The 15,251-nt window shown below is 37.4% G+C and overlaps 1 protein-coding gene across 7 annotated transcripts in view; it reads left to right on the top strand.

The window, feature by feature from the left end:
- POSTN (periostin, osteoblast specific factor) overlaps positions 1-15,251 on the top strand; it is a 62,741-nt gene that overhangs the window by 2,642 nt on the left and 44,848 nt on the right. The gene's annotated exons all lie outside the window — the stretch shown is intronic.

Below are 15,251 nucleotides of genomic sequence, written 5' to 3'. Positions count from 1 at the left end.
GTTGTTGTTGTTGTTAAGTGCCGTCGAGTCGGTTCCGACCCATAGCGACCCTGTACAGGGTTTCCGAGGGTGTAAATCCTTCCGGGAGTAGAAAGCCTCATCTTTCTCCCGCGGAGCGGCTGGTAGTTTCGAACCACTGTCCTTAAGGTTCGCAGCCCGATTCGTAACCACTACATAATAGAAGTCTAGTTTTATATTTAATGTTTCAATAGCCAAAAGTATGATTAATGATATGCGAAGCCAAGTAAAAAAGTATTGCTACTAGGATCTATTTCATGCATACAGGGGTTTATTTAAAAGAAAACCTATTTAAACATGCCTCTTTGATCAGTGAATGGTTGCAGACAAGTTTTATCTCAGTGATTCAATTGTTTTATTCTGGCATTGTTGTTGTTGTTGTTGTTGTTAAGTGCCGTCGAGTCGGTTCTGATAGGTGCCATTAAATCAGTTCCAAGTCATAGCAATCCCATGCACAGCAGAATAAAACACAGACTAATCTGGTTCTAAAACATCCTCACAATTGTTGTTAGTTTTTAACTCGTTTTTGGCTCCATTATGTCTTCCTTTTTAATTTTTGGTCACCCTCTACTTTACGAAGCATTATGAATTTCTCTAGGGACTAGTTCCTTTTGACATGTACAAAGTCTTGCCATCCTTGCTTTTACAGAGCATTCTGGCTGTACTTCTAAGACAGATTTGTTTGTTCTTCTGGCACTCCATGGCACTCTGAATAGTCGTCACCAATGCCACAATTCAAATGCATCAATTCCTCTACAGTTTTCCTTGCTCATTCTTCAACATTCACATATGCATGAGCTGATTAAAAATACCATGACTTGGGTCAGGTGTTTTGGTGCCTTCAAACAACAACAACAAAACAAATTAAAAAAACAGGTCCAATCTAAACAGTAACTTCTGAGGAGATCTGTTGGTCCAGATAAAATCAAGAGTGAAATGCCAGCTCAGAGAGCTATGACAACTGTTTTCTTAGGATTTCAAGGATGTAGTCTTGATAGGGTTTTCTCGAAAGACTCAATACAATCATGAAGAATTATTATGAAGTATTTTTTGAAAAAAATAAAAAGTGCACTGGCAATGAAAAGGCTAAGAAAATTACATTGGGGACTTTTTTGCCCTCCATCATGATTATACACCTGGTCATTCTTATAGGGTAAAAGGGATTGTTCTATAAGAATGTTGTAGGAAAACCTTACCCTATCTAGCCTACAGCTTTCAGACTTTTGCTCCCTTTCAACCTTCATTTTTATTCACCAAATTCAAAGACCATTGTTAAGGATCATGATGTGTGTCCCATAAGGATGCCTGAAATGACAGATTAATGTGATAAAACTCAAAGACTATTTTTGGCAAATATATAATAGATGGAAATACTGCCTTCAGAATTGTAGGTGGAGTCCTGGTGTGGTGTTGTAGAATAAACAATGGATTGCTAACTGTAAAGTCAGCAGTTCAAACTAACCAGCTACTCATCAGTAACTCAAATAGATCAGTAAGAGTTGGGATCCACAGTTTATTGTATTGTGGTGGCTTGCATTTTGCTGTGATTCTGGAAGTTATGCTACCACTATTTCAAATACCAGCAGGGTCACCCATGTGTCTCAGATGAGCTTCCAGACTAAGACAGAAGAAGGAGTAATGGAGTACTTTCAATTATTTAGTCACTGAAAACCTTATAAATAGCAGTATTTTATGAGATAATATCAGAATATTGAAAATGATGAAGAGAACTAGAATATTGTCAGATGTAGTGCTGAAAGATGAGCACCTCAGGTTGGAAGGCTCCCAGTCAAAATATGACTGGGCAACAGCTGTCTCCTCAAAATAGAGTTGACTGTGATGACGTGAATGGGTAAAGCTTTTGGGACCTTCATTTGCTGATGGGGAATAACCCAAAATGAACAAAAACAGCTATAAGCATCCACTAATAATCAGAACATGAAATATACAAAGTATAAATTTAGGAAAACTGGAAGTTATCATAGATGAAATGGAACACATAAACATTGATATCCTAAGCTTAGTGAGCTGAAATGGACTGTTATTTGCCATTTTGAATCTGACAACCACATGGTTTACTATGCCAGGAATGACAAATTGAAGAGAATGGCATCACATTCATCATCAAAAAGAACATGTCAAGATCTGTCTTGAAGTACAGTACTCTCTGTGACAGGATAATATTCATAAGCCTCCAATTTAAAGCAGTTAATACAACAATTCTTCTAGAATACGCACCAACCACTAAATTCAGTGATGCTGAAATTGAAGAATTCTACAAGTTTCTTTAGTCTGAAATTGATCAAACATTAAATCAAGATGTATTATTAATTACTGGTGATTGGAATGCAAAGGTTGGAAACAAAGAGGAAGAATCAATGGTTGGAAAATATGGCCTTGGTGACAGAAAGGATGCTGGAGATGGCATGATAAAATTTTGCAAGACCAACAACTTCTTCATGGCAAATACCTATTTTAAACAGCATAAAGACAACTATGCACATACATATCACCATATGGAATAAGTATAAAACAAAATGAATATATATGTGGAAAAAGACCATGAAAAAGCTCCATATCATCAGCCAAAACAAAGCCAGAGGCTAACTATTGAACATACCATCAATTGCTCATAAACAAATTCAGGCTGAAGCTGAAGAAAAATAAAACAAGTCCATGAGAGTCAAAATATGACCTTCAATTTATCACACTTGAGTTTAGAGATCATCTGAAGAATAGATATGATTCATTAGACATTAGAGATCAAAGACCAGAGGAGTTGCAGGATGACATCAAGAACATCATACAGGAAGAAAGCAAAAGGTCATTAAGAAGGAAAAGAACAAAATGGATGTCAGATGAGGCTTTGAAACTTGCTGTCTAGCATAGACATGCTAAAGCAAATGGCGTAAGTGAGGAGGTACAAGAGCTGAAGAGAAAATTTCATCAAAGGGCAGCTTGAGAAGACAAAGTCAAATATTATGATGACATGTGCAAGGATCTGGAGTTAGAAAACTCAAAGGGAAGAACGTGCTCAGCATTTCTCAAGTTTAAATGTCTGAGAAAAAAAAAAAAAAAAGTCAAGGCATGAGTTGCCAATGCACTTATTTGTGCTCATGAGGAGTCTGTACATGGACCAAGAGGCAGTTGTTCGAACAGAACATGGGAACACTGAACAGTTTAAAATTAAGAAAGGTGTGGGACAGGGTTGCATTCTTTCATCATACTTATTCAACCTATATGCTGAACAAATAATAGGAGAAACTGGGTTATAGGAAGAAAAACATGGCATCAGGATTGGAGGAAGACTCCTTAACAATCTGCGATATGCATATGATAAAACCTTGCTTGCTGAAAGTGTAGAGGACTTAAAATATTTACTGATGAAGATCAAAAAGCACAGCCTTAGGTATGGATTGCATCTCAATGTAAGGAAAACAAAAATCCTTATGACTGGACCAATAAACAACATTCTTATCAATGAAGAAATGATTGAAGTTGTACAAGGACTTCATTCTTGGATCAACTATCAACACTCATGGAAGTAGCAGTCAAGAAATCAAACGATGTATTGCATCAGGCAAATCTACTGCACAAGAAAGACCTTTTTAAAGTGTTGAAGAGCAAAGATGTTAGCTTGAAGACTAAGGTGTGCCTGATCCAAGCCATGGTATTTTTAATAGCTTCATATGCATGCGAAAGCTGAACAGTGAATAAGGACGACTGTAGAAGAATGGATGCTTTTGAGTTATGGTGCTGGAAGAGCATATTGAAAGTGACATAGGCTTCCAAAAGAATCAACATGTGTGTTGGAAGAAGTATAGCCAGAGTGCTCCATGGAGACCAGAATGGCCAAATTTCATCTCTCATACTTTAGACAGGTTGTCAGGAGGGACCAGTCACTGGAGAATGATATCATATTCAGTACGGTGGAGGGTCAGAAAAAAAGAGGAAGACACCCAGTGAGATAGACTGGCAAAGTGGCAGCATCAATGGGGTCAAACATGGCAACAACAGGGTCAAGTATATGAGGTTGACCCAGAACTGGGCAGTATTTCATTCTGTTGTGCATAGGGTCGCTATGAGTCGGTACCAACTCCATGGCACCTAACAACAACAAATGGGCAAAATATTGCATGATGCAGAAACCCTCAAAATCAGATGGAAGGAATACAGAGTCACTGTTCCAAAAACAAATGGTTGATGTTCAACCATTTCTACAGGTAGCTTATGATCAAGAGCCAATAATAACCTCATATGCATGCAAAATTTGAACTGTGAATAAGGAAGACTGTAGAAGAATTGATATATTTGAGTTATGGTGTTGGAAGAGAATGCTAAAAGTACCATGAATTGCTATAAGAACAAACAGATCCATGTAAGAAGAAGTAAAGCCAGCTTGTTCCTTGGAAGCCAGGATGGCCAGACTTCATTTCTCATACTTCAGCATATAATCAGGAGGGACCAGCCCTTGGAGAAGGATGTCATGTTTGATAAAGTGGAGGGTTGGAGGAAAACACCCATTGAAATTGATTGGCACAGTGGCAGCATCAATGGCCTCAAATGTAGCAAAGGCTGTGAGGTTGGCCCAGGACAAGGCAGTGTATCGTTCTGTTGTGCATAGAGTCGCTGTGAGTTGTTACCAACTCAGTGGGATCTAACAACAAAAACTGATGGAGGATATGTTTTTTTGGCAGTAGAATTTATTTTAATCAACTTTTATAAAAGACAAATATATTATTTTTTGACAATCTCCTTGCTTTTCAATACACTTTGTCCATCTGTCAACAAAATTTCAAATTCTCTTACTAAAAAATTGGTTTAGGCTGAGCTTCAAGTCACAAATGCATCATTATCTTCACTTCTTCATCAGAGGTGAATCTTCCATCTCGAAGAGCTGCTTTCAGGGCACCAAACAAGTGAAAGTCCAATGGAGCAACATCAGGACTATAGGGAAGATGCTTTAACACCTTAAAATGAAGTTTTTGCAGTGTCAATAGTGTGGGCAGAGGTGTGAGGACATGCATTGTCATGCAAGACCACAGTGTCCTTGGATAGCAGTCCTCTGCATTTAATCGAAAGTATAGGCTTCAGCTCTTCAGAGAGCATCCCATGTAATTAACATTGTTGATTGTGGAACCTTTTTCCTGATAGTGTTCCAATACTGGCCATTGAAAATCCAAGAAAACTGTAAGCATAATTTTTCTAGCTAATGGCTGACTTTTCAATTTTTTCTTGGTTGGCGATTGAAGATGTTTCCATTCCATACTTTGCCATTTACTCTCGGGTTCCTAGTGATGAATCCAAGTCTTGTCACAAGTAACAATTTTTTTTTAATGTTTTATTTTGAATTATGTGATAGTTTACATGGGAGAACATTAGCTTCACATTCATCCTATTGTATATTGTTTCATTGCCATGGTTACAATCACCTTCATGCATCATCAACTAACCAAAGGGTATACCCTGCAAGCCTGCTCCCTGGTCGTCAGTACATAACTCCTCTCTGTCTCTGGGTCTAGAGTCCCCAGCCACTACATCTCTCCACATCATTATCTCTGCCTCCATCTCTGGTATCACTGCTTTTCTGGGTAGGGTCCCACTCTCTGCTCTTCTCCCTTGATGGTCCCAGGGACCTCTGCTCCTAGACTGCCAAGTCAGTCACTCCCGTCCTTTGGGTGCAAAACATCTACCTTTACATTTCCAGTCCTCACAGTCAGTTCTGATAACAGTTATTCACTATTGTATCACAAGAGACCTATCTGCATCTCCTTTCATCAGCCCCACCCAGACAGATTGGATACTACTCAGTGGAGAGTCTAGCTTCCACCTCACCCTCTGGATCTAGACTCCCTCTTGAAAGCTTGTAAGTCAGTCACTTCTTGTCTTTGTAGCTCCACCCCCCCTCCCCCACTTTGGGTAGCCAATGTCCAAGTTGCCCAAGTTGCCCTGTCTACTCTATGTATGGAGGGGGTGGGAATGATCCTTGCTGTAAAGATTTGTTCCCTATTTTGAGCTACTGCTTCCATAGGTGTAAGTCAAGTTCATCAAATTGTATTAGATTACTCTTTTTTTCCTTTTCTTTCTTCTTCTAGTTGAGTTCTGATCATCCAGCCATTGAAGCCAGGTTAAGTGGGTATTATCTGCAAGTGTGGGTGTTCTTGTGCATATGCCCTCTCTTCTTGTCAGCTGGATGCTTCATTTTCCACTCTAGTCCTCTGTGGCTATGTCATTGACTCTGGGCCCAGGAATCCACAGGTCTTGCCATACTGCTGGCCAGCCAGGTTTCCACCAGGGTTCACAGGAGTCTATTGAAAGTGATAGGGGCTTAGCTTGCAGCTTCATTGCTGTTTTTCCCTCACTTCAACTTATCGGTGATCAACGTGATCACCAGTCTGAGTGCATGTCTGCTCGTGTACTCAAATTGAGTCTTAGTCTTGGAAGGGGATTGCCCTGAGGGGACCTGACCACTTGCCTTGACATCTCCTGGGTGAGCAACTTGCTTGTTCTTGTAGTAGTCAGTCTGGCTGCCGTTATTGTTTTGTTTTTTCCTGTCAGTCTTTCTTTCAAGAAGTATCTTCTGTTCTTCTAGTGGCTTCAGGCTGGTCTTCTTATCTTTTCAAGTGGAAATTTTCCACCTCAGAAGATTCTGGATGCGGCTCAGGATTCTACTTTTGGCCTTATGCAATGTAGAGGCTCAGAAGAAAGCCTCCTTCAGTGGGCAAGTTTAAGCCCCATTTTAAGTATTTCAGTCAGTCATAGGAAGAAGACAGACTTAAGAGCATTCTATGGTGATATTTCTGGCTATTCTTTTCTCTCCCGCTCAAGTGTGTAATGTATGTAAGGGAAAACAAGATTCAAAAGACAGCCAAGCATCTTATCATTATTCCCCCTCTTTTGCCCATTCCAATCACTCCTCAATCCCTGTATCCCAGAGCCCTGTTGTTCCAAGGTTGTACATACATCATTATTTACCTCTGTCCCACTTAGCCCATGCAAACCTGCCTAATTGTTTTCCTGTCTGCTTTGTTCTTCCATTCCCTTCCCCTTTTTATGTATTGGCCCCCTCCCCAGAACCCAAAGTATCCTGTGTCTATTCCTTGCCCTGTACTCCACCTTCCCCTCCCTCCCCTAACCCCAGTCCCATATCCCGTTAACCAGCAAAGAATCTCCTTCCTCCCTTTAGTATGGGTTCTTTTTCTTCATCTTTTACAGTAGTGGGCCTGTGCAGTATTTCTCCTTTTGTGACTCACTAACTTCACTCAACATAATGCCCTCAATGTTCATCCATGTTATGCAGTGGTTTGCAGTTTCCTTGTTATTCTTCAAGGTAGCATAATATTCCATTGTGTGTATGTACCACAGTGTGTTTATCCATTGTTCAATTGATGGGCACTTAGGCTGTCTCCATCTTCTTGCTATTATAAATAGTGCTACTTTGAACATTGGTGTGAATAGATCTACTCATGTTATGGCTCATATTTCTTGTAGGTAAATACCAAGTACAGGAATTGCTGGGCCATAAGATAGTTCAATTTCCAACCTTCTGAGGAAGCACCATATTGCTTTCCAGAGAGGTTGGACCATTTTGCAATCCCACCAGCAATGCAGGAGCATCCCAGTGTCTCCACATCCTTGCCAGAAGTTATTGCCCTACTTTTTGTATCTTTGCTTTTATTGCTGGTGTGAGATGATATCTCAGTGTTTTAAATCACACCTCTAATGGCTAGTGATTGTGAACATTTCTTCATGTTTGTGGGCTTCCAAGATCTCCTCCTTGGTGAAGTGTCTGTTCATGTCCTGTGCCCATTTTTTTAAATTGGATTATTTTTCTTTTTCTTGTAGAGGTGTTGTATTTTTCTATATATTTTAGAAATTGGTCCCTTGTCCGATGTATCATTGCAAAATATTTTTTTTTGCATTCTGTGGGTTCCCTTTTTACTCCTTTGTTGAAGTCTTCTGATGCACATAAGTTTCTAATTTATAGTATGTCCCACTCATCTATTTTGTCTACTTTTGTTTGTGTAGCTTTCAAAATGGTTGGTAGTCTGTGTATTCCCTGAATTAGTGCCCTCACATATGTCCCTATTTTTTACATTAATGGCCTTCATAATTCTGAGATTCACATTTAGGTCTTTAATCCATGCTGAGTTGGTTTTTGTATAAGGTGTGAGGTGAAGGTGTTGTTTCAATCTTTTGTATATTGCTTTCTAGTTCTGCCAGCACCATCTGTTGATGAGGCTATCATCTTCCCATGCAATATAGTTAGACACTTTGTCTAAAATCAATTGGCTGTATGTGGATGGATTAATTTCTGGATTCTCAGTTCTGTTCCATTAAGCAATGTATCTTTCATTGTACCAGTACCAAGTTGTTTTGACCACTGTAGCTGTGTAATAAACTTTGAAATTGGGGATTGAGAGGTTTCCAACCATATTCTTTTTAACAAGTGCTTTGCTTATACTGGACCTCTTTCTTTTCCATATAAAGCTTGTAATTGTTTTCTCCATCTCTTTGAAGAATGTTGTTGAAATCTGGATTGGGATTACATTATATGTGTAAATTACTTTGGGCAGTATTGACATTTTCACAATGTTTAGACTTCCTATCCAAGAGCATGGTACATTCTTCCATTTTTGTAGGCCTCTTTTGGTTTCTTGTAGTAGTGTTTTATAGTTTACTTTATATAGGTCCTTTTTTGCTCTGGTTACATTTATTCCCATATATATCATCCTTTGGGCGGCTATTGTAAATGGTATTGCTTTCCTAATGTCCTTTTCATTACTGTAGTTATTGGTATGGAAGAATCCAACTGGTTTTTGATGTTGATCTTATATCCTGTCACTTTGCTGAATATTCCAATGAGGTCTACTAGCTTTTTTACTGAGTTTTTGGGGTTTTCTACATGTAGGATCATATTGTCTACAAATAGAGAGAGTTTTACTTCCTCTTTGCCAATTCAGATGACTTTAATTTGCTGTCTTGTCATAAAGCTCTTGCTAAGACTTCCAGCACAGTATTGAATAGGAGAGGTGACAAAGGGCATCCTTACATGGTTCCTCTTCACAAAGGGAAGGCTTTCAGTTTCTCTCCATTGAGAGTAATGCAGGCTGTTGGTTTTGTATATATGCTCTTAATTATGTTGAATAATTTCCCTTCAATTTCTACTTTGTTGACGGTTTTTATCAGGATTTGATGTTGGATTTTGTCCAATGCCTTTTCTGCATCAATCAATATGATCATGTTATTCTTTTCTTTTTTCTAATTTATATGGTGGATTACATTGATTATTTTTCCAATGTGGAACCATCCTTGCCCCCCTGATATGAATCCCACTTGATCATGGTGTATTATCTTTTTTATGTGCTGCTGGATTTTTCTGGCTAGGATTTTGTTCAGGATCGTTGCACCCATGTTCATGAGGGATATTGGTCTATAATTTCCTTTCTTAGTGATGTTCTTCCCTGATTTTGGTATGAGGGTTGCTTGCTTCATAAAATGTATTAGGAAGTTTTCCATCCTCCTCTATATTTTGGAATAATTTGAGTAGAATTCGTGACAGCTCTTCCCAGAATGTTTCGTAGAACTCACCAGTGAAGCCATCTGAGCATGGACTTCTTTTGGTTGGGAGATTTTAATGACCTGATTAATTTCTTTTTTTGTAATTGGTCTGTTCAGGTTTTCTACTTCACTTTGTGTTAAATTTAGGTAGGTCGTGTTTTTCTAAACATATCTTGTAAGTTTTCAAATTTGTTGCAGTACAACTTTTCATAGTGTTCTGTTATTATCGTTTTGATTTCATTTGGTTTCATTGTGACATCTCCCATGTGGTTTCTTATGCATGTTATGTGTGTCTTCTCCCTCTTTTCTTTTGTTAGTTTTGCTAATGGTTTGTCAATTTTATTAATCCTTTCAAAGAACCACCTTCTTGTCCTGTTGATTCTTTCTATAGATTTGCTGTTTTCTGTCTCATTTATTTCTGCTCTGATCTTTATTATTTCTTTTCTTATGGTAACTGTAGATTCCCTCTGTTACTTGGAGATGCTGTGCTCATATGTTAATTTTGGCTCTTTCTTCTTTTTGGATGTGTGCATTTATTGCAATAAATTGTCTTCTCAGCACCGCTTTTGCCTGTCCCAAAGATTTTGGTATGTTGTGTTTTCATTCTCATTTGTTACTAGGAACTTTGTGAGTTAATGTTTTATTTCTTCTACTACCCAGTCGCTTTTCAGCAGAGTGTTATTCAGTTTCCCTGTATTTAATTTATTTCCTTGGTCTTCCTATTGTTGATTTCTAATTTGATAGCATTGTGGTCTGAGAAGATGCTTTGTAGTATTTTGATACTTGAAAATTTATGAAGGTTTGGTTTGGTTTGTGGCCAATACATGGTGTATTCTGGAGAATGTTCCATGTGCACTGGAAAAGAATGTGTATTGTGCTGTTGTTGGGTTGAATGCTTGTACACTATGAGGTCCAGTTGGCTGATTGTGTTATTTAGTTCTTCTGTGTCTTTGTCAGGTTTCTTTCTGGTTTTTGTATCCATTTTTGAAAGTGGTGTATTAGAATAGCCCACTATTATTGTACATTCGTCTATTTCTTTCTTCAAACCTATTAGAGTTTGCTCTATATATTTTGTAGCTCTTTCTTGGGAGCATAGATATTTATTGTGGTTATGCCATCTTGTTGAATTGTCCCTTTAATCAGGAGATAATGCCCATCTTTATTTAGGATGCTGATTTTGTCTTAAAGTTTATTTTCTCAGAGATTAGTTCATTTTGATTGCAATTATCTTGGTATATTTTTTCCACCCTTTTACTTTTAATCTGCTTTTGTCTCTGTGTGTAAGATGTGTTTCTTGCAGACAGCATATGAAGGACCTTATTTTCTTATCCATTCTTCCACCCTCTCTCTCTTAACTGGTGCATTTTACCCATTTACATTCAGTGTAATTATTGATAGGTATGGATTAATTGCTGCCATTATTTTTTGGTGGTGTTGCTGCTTTCTTTCTTATGCATGTCTTCCTGTTCTGAGTTCATGGTTTTTGTGTTGTCTTGTGAGTTTTCTCATAGTTTTAATGTTTCCATGTTCTTCTTGTGTTTTCATTTCCTTGGTATATTGTGAAGTGTTAATTTTCTTTTAGGTTACCTTATATTCCATTATTTTTTCTCTCCATTTAGTTTTGTCTATTTTGTCTTATAATCTATCTGACTTTCTCACCATCTGGATCTCTGTTCCTACGTGTTTACCTTCTTTCACATTGTATTTGTTTTGATCATAGACTGACCTCCCAGATTCTCTGGGTTTGTTCTCAGAGTTTTGTTCTGTTCTCGACTCTTCCATCTGTTGATTTACTTCTGGGAGTTGCTGTCACATATGTCAATTTCTGTTTGTTGTCTGTTCTTGTTGTTTCTCAGTCCACAGAACTCCCTTTAGGATGTTTTGCAGCACAGGGTTGGTTTTGGCAAAACCCCTTAGCTTCTGTTTATCCTGGAATGTTTTGATTACACCATCATATTTGATTGATAGCTTTGCTGTATAAAGGATTCTTGGTTGGCAGTTTTTTTTCCTTTCAGGAGTTAATATATGTCTCTCCATTGCCTTCTTGCCTGCCTGGTTTCTTCTGAGAAATCCAAGCTTAATCTTATTTGCTTGCCTTTGTATGTTACACTTCTCTTTTCCCTAGCTGCTTTCAAGATTCTGTCCTTATCTTTGATTTTGGATAGCTTGATTATAATATGTCTCAGTGATTTACTTTTGGGATCTATTCTTCCTGGGGTTTGTTGAGCTTCTTGAAAGCTTATCTGTTCACATTTCCATATGTTAAAGAAATTTTCTTCCAGCAGCTCTTCAAGTATCTCCTCTGTGGACTTGTGTGAGTCTTCTTGTTCCAGAATGCCAATAATTCTTAAATTATTCCTCTTCATGTTTTCCAACATGAATCTAAGAACTTATTGGAATTTTTTTTATCCTTTTTTCTGCTTGCTCTTCTATCTTAGTGATATTGAGAAATTTGTTCACTAGTTCACTAGTTCTGACTTCCATCTCTTCAATTCTACTCCTTTGTGCTTTCGGTGTATTGTCTATTTCTGTTATTCTATCATTAATCATTTGAATGTCTTTCTGTAGGTTTTGAATTGCTTCCAGTGCTGTATCTATCTTATTTGATTGTTCCTATAGTGCTTTCCTGACTTCTTCCTTATTTTTCTCAACTCCATTGTAAAGTATTTTGAAACATTTTATAATCATTTTTCTGAATTCCTTCTCAGGCATTTCCAAGGCCTGCCCTCCTTCCAGAATGTAGTCCAGGTCTTCCTCTAGGTCATTTGTCTCAGACATTTTATCTTGCTTCTGGACATATGCTTATATGGTCATCTGTTTTTGCTTCTTGGGCGTGTTTAGTGTTTAGCTGTCGCCCTAATACTTAATTGCACATTTTGGTATTTTTCATGCTTTCTGATTGCCTCCAGGTATATGCGATCAGGAGGTGGGCTTCCCTTTTCACTCTTCTTATTGCTTAACTTATAGTAAGTTTTGCTTTATAGTAAGTTTTGCTTTTAACTTAACTTATAGTAAGAGTTGTTTTCCACTCTAGTGTATGGCAGTTGGTATTGGTTCTTGTTTGGATTGTGAAGTTTTATAGGGTGTGATTGTATCTTGACTATATGGCAATAATTGCTGTCTCTTCTTGGGTAGTATAGGGAGAGAAAGAGCCCCCTAAAAGTAAAAGGGGGAACAAAAACTAAACAAAAGAGATAATAAAAATAAAAAGCAAAGGGGAAAAAAAAACAAAAACAAGCACCCAAAAAACAAAAACAAAACAAAACAAAAACAACAGATTGGATGCTGTAGTCTATAATCACAGAAAAGGGAAAGGTGAAAAAGAAGGAGAAAAAAAAAAATCCATAATCTAATATGAGTAATATGAGTATGACTTCAATGTCCTCTTTCATATTCTTACCTTTAAGCTGTCTGATAAATTTCAAGATTCCACTGTTGGTTGGTATGCTGTACCTCAGGATTTAATTTCTGGCCTGTTTTGTTTTTAAACTCTCTCCCTCTCCACATCCCTTGTTTTGGCCTTTTCCCTATTAATAAACAGTTCAGGATTGGCTGTGGCCATTTTGAGTGGCCTGCTGGTAGCACAGTGGTCACGAATTGGACTGCCAACCTCAAGGTCGTCATCTCAAAACCACCAGCTGTTCCACAGGATAAAGACAAAGCTCTCTGCTTCCAAAAAGTTCCACAGCCTTGGAAACCCTGCTCAGGGTCACTATGAGTTGGAACCAACTCCACGGTACTTAACTAGCAAGCAAACAGTTCTTAGATGCTGAGAGGATCTGTGTGCATGTGTGGTGGAAGCACCCTCCAGTGGTGGAGGAGACGGGTGTCCACTCATTCAGGTGCCCCCCTCTAGTTACCAGAATGGAGGTGTGCAGACAGCTAGAAGCCAATGAACGGATACCAAAAAAAACAAAACAAAATCAGAACAAAACCAAGTCAACAAGAGAATTTTGTCACCTTTGCTCTGAGGTCCCTGCAGGCACTTGTTTGTGGCACGTCTGCTTGCTCCCCCAACTGGTCTTGCTGTTTGGTCTCACCCAAGTTGTCAGCTCTGGGCCCCTGAGCCTGGCAGATTCTAAAACATGAGATTTCTTACTTCCACTACAAGTTCCACTAGCTATAAGCCTTCAAACTTTAAAAATAATCCTACATATGTGGTTCAGCATTTTGGAGCTCTCCCCTGAACCCACTTTGCCTGGTATTCTGTGGTATTGCTGATGGAGATCTTCACTGCACCTCTACCCTATCGGCCATCAAGGCCCACCTTCTCATTTGGATGCTTTTGTTTAATAAATATTTCTGTGATTTTGTAACAATAATTTTTTTTCTTTGCCCTCATATAATTTAATATAAATTATAAATTTCATCAATTAATTAGATTTGAAAACATTATTTTTTTACCTAATAAACATGTCTTTTTATTTTACATACTAATAAATGCTTGTGGGGAAGAAATACAATCTAGAGCACATGAAGGTTGTGAATTATTCATGTGGTCCAAATCTTTCATTTAACAGTGATAGAGTAGAGCATTATCTAAGATTAGTTTCTCAAACAGAAAGGTTACATGTATCATTCACAGTCAAGAAATAAATCAAAATGGCTTCTCTCTGCTCCTCTGTCTTTGGACCCACCCCTATATGAGGAGTACTTTGAGAACCAGAGGGTATGAAATAGATGAAGGGATTAGAAGATAATTCAAAATATGCTTTCAAGATAATAATATTATTATTACTACTAATTATAGAATCTTTTAACCTTAAAGTACTTTTGTTTCTTAATCTGCTAAAAACAGATGTAATACCTATGTTATAGAATTTAGAAGGAAAAAATAAATAATGAATATTAAATCACTAAATTACTATAATTACCGTAACAATTGTGCTTTTAATTAAGTGATTGTAAACAAATGTAAACAAATATATAAATGCATAGGATTACTATTACTTCCAAATAAGAATGATTCACATAAGGTATATAGCATTAACCTGACTCTAACTCTCATGTTCAACAACTCCTTAGACTTTTATCACATGCTCATTCACTTCTATTGGCTTAATATGTTTTCAGTGATCTTCAAAAAAGAATGTTGTGGTGAAATGTATATAACAAATATTTATTATTTCAACCATTTTTATGTGATAATTTAATGACAATTATTGTTACTGTCTTGTACAGCTATTCTTGACAACTAACCATTTCTAAATGTTTTAGTCACTTGAATAATAGGAGACAAATTTTGAATTATAAACTAATTAGATAAGAAGGTCTTACTCTCTGAAATATTTAGAGGACACTTTTATTGCATCCTGCTTAGCAATTAGAGAGGTGTTGTATAATCTTCCTTTAACTAAATATAGTTGAGATGCCAATACTTGTGCAAAGCCTACACCAAGAAACTTTCTTGTTTTCCATTTAAAGAAAAAATTCCTATTCAGAAGCCTGATTTTTACCACAAATACTACAATGTCCTTTGTTCAAGTATATTTTGCTTATTTTCCTTAAGTAGTTTCAATCACAAATTTACATCTATGCTTTGAAACAGATACAAATGGTAGCTTCTAGTTGCCTAATAAATCAATAACATTGACAGTAAGAATTCCTGTTTATCACCGACTTGTAGCTGCTAAAATTTCCAGCACCATCTTTAGGACTCTAGGTATCTATTA

This window comes from Chrysochloris asiatica, unplaced genomic scaffold, assembly GCF_000296735.1.
Source record: "Chrysochloris asiatica unplaced genomic scaffold, ChrAsi1.0 scaffold00022, whole genome shotgun sequence".
NCBI classification, from domain to species: Eukaryota; Metazoa; Chordata; class Mammalia; order Afrosoricida; family Chrysochloridae; genus Chrysochloris; species Chrysochloris asiatica.
The sequence above is the reverse complement of the archived record's forward strand: the minus strand, read 5'-3'. Positions and strand labels throughout refer to the sequence as shown.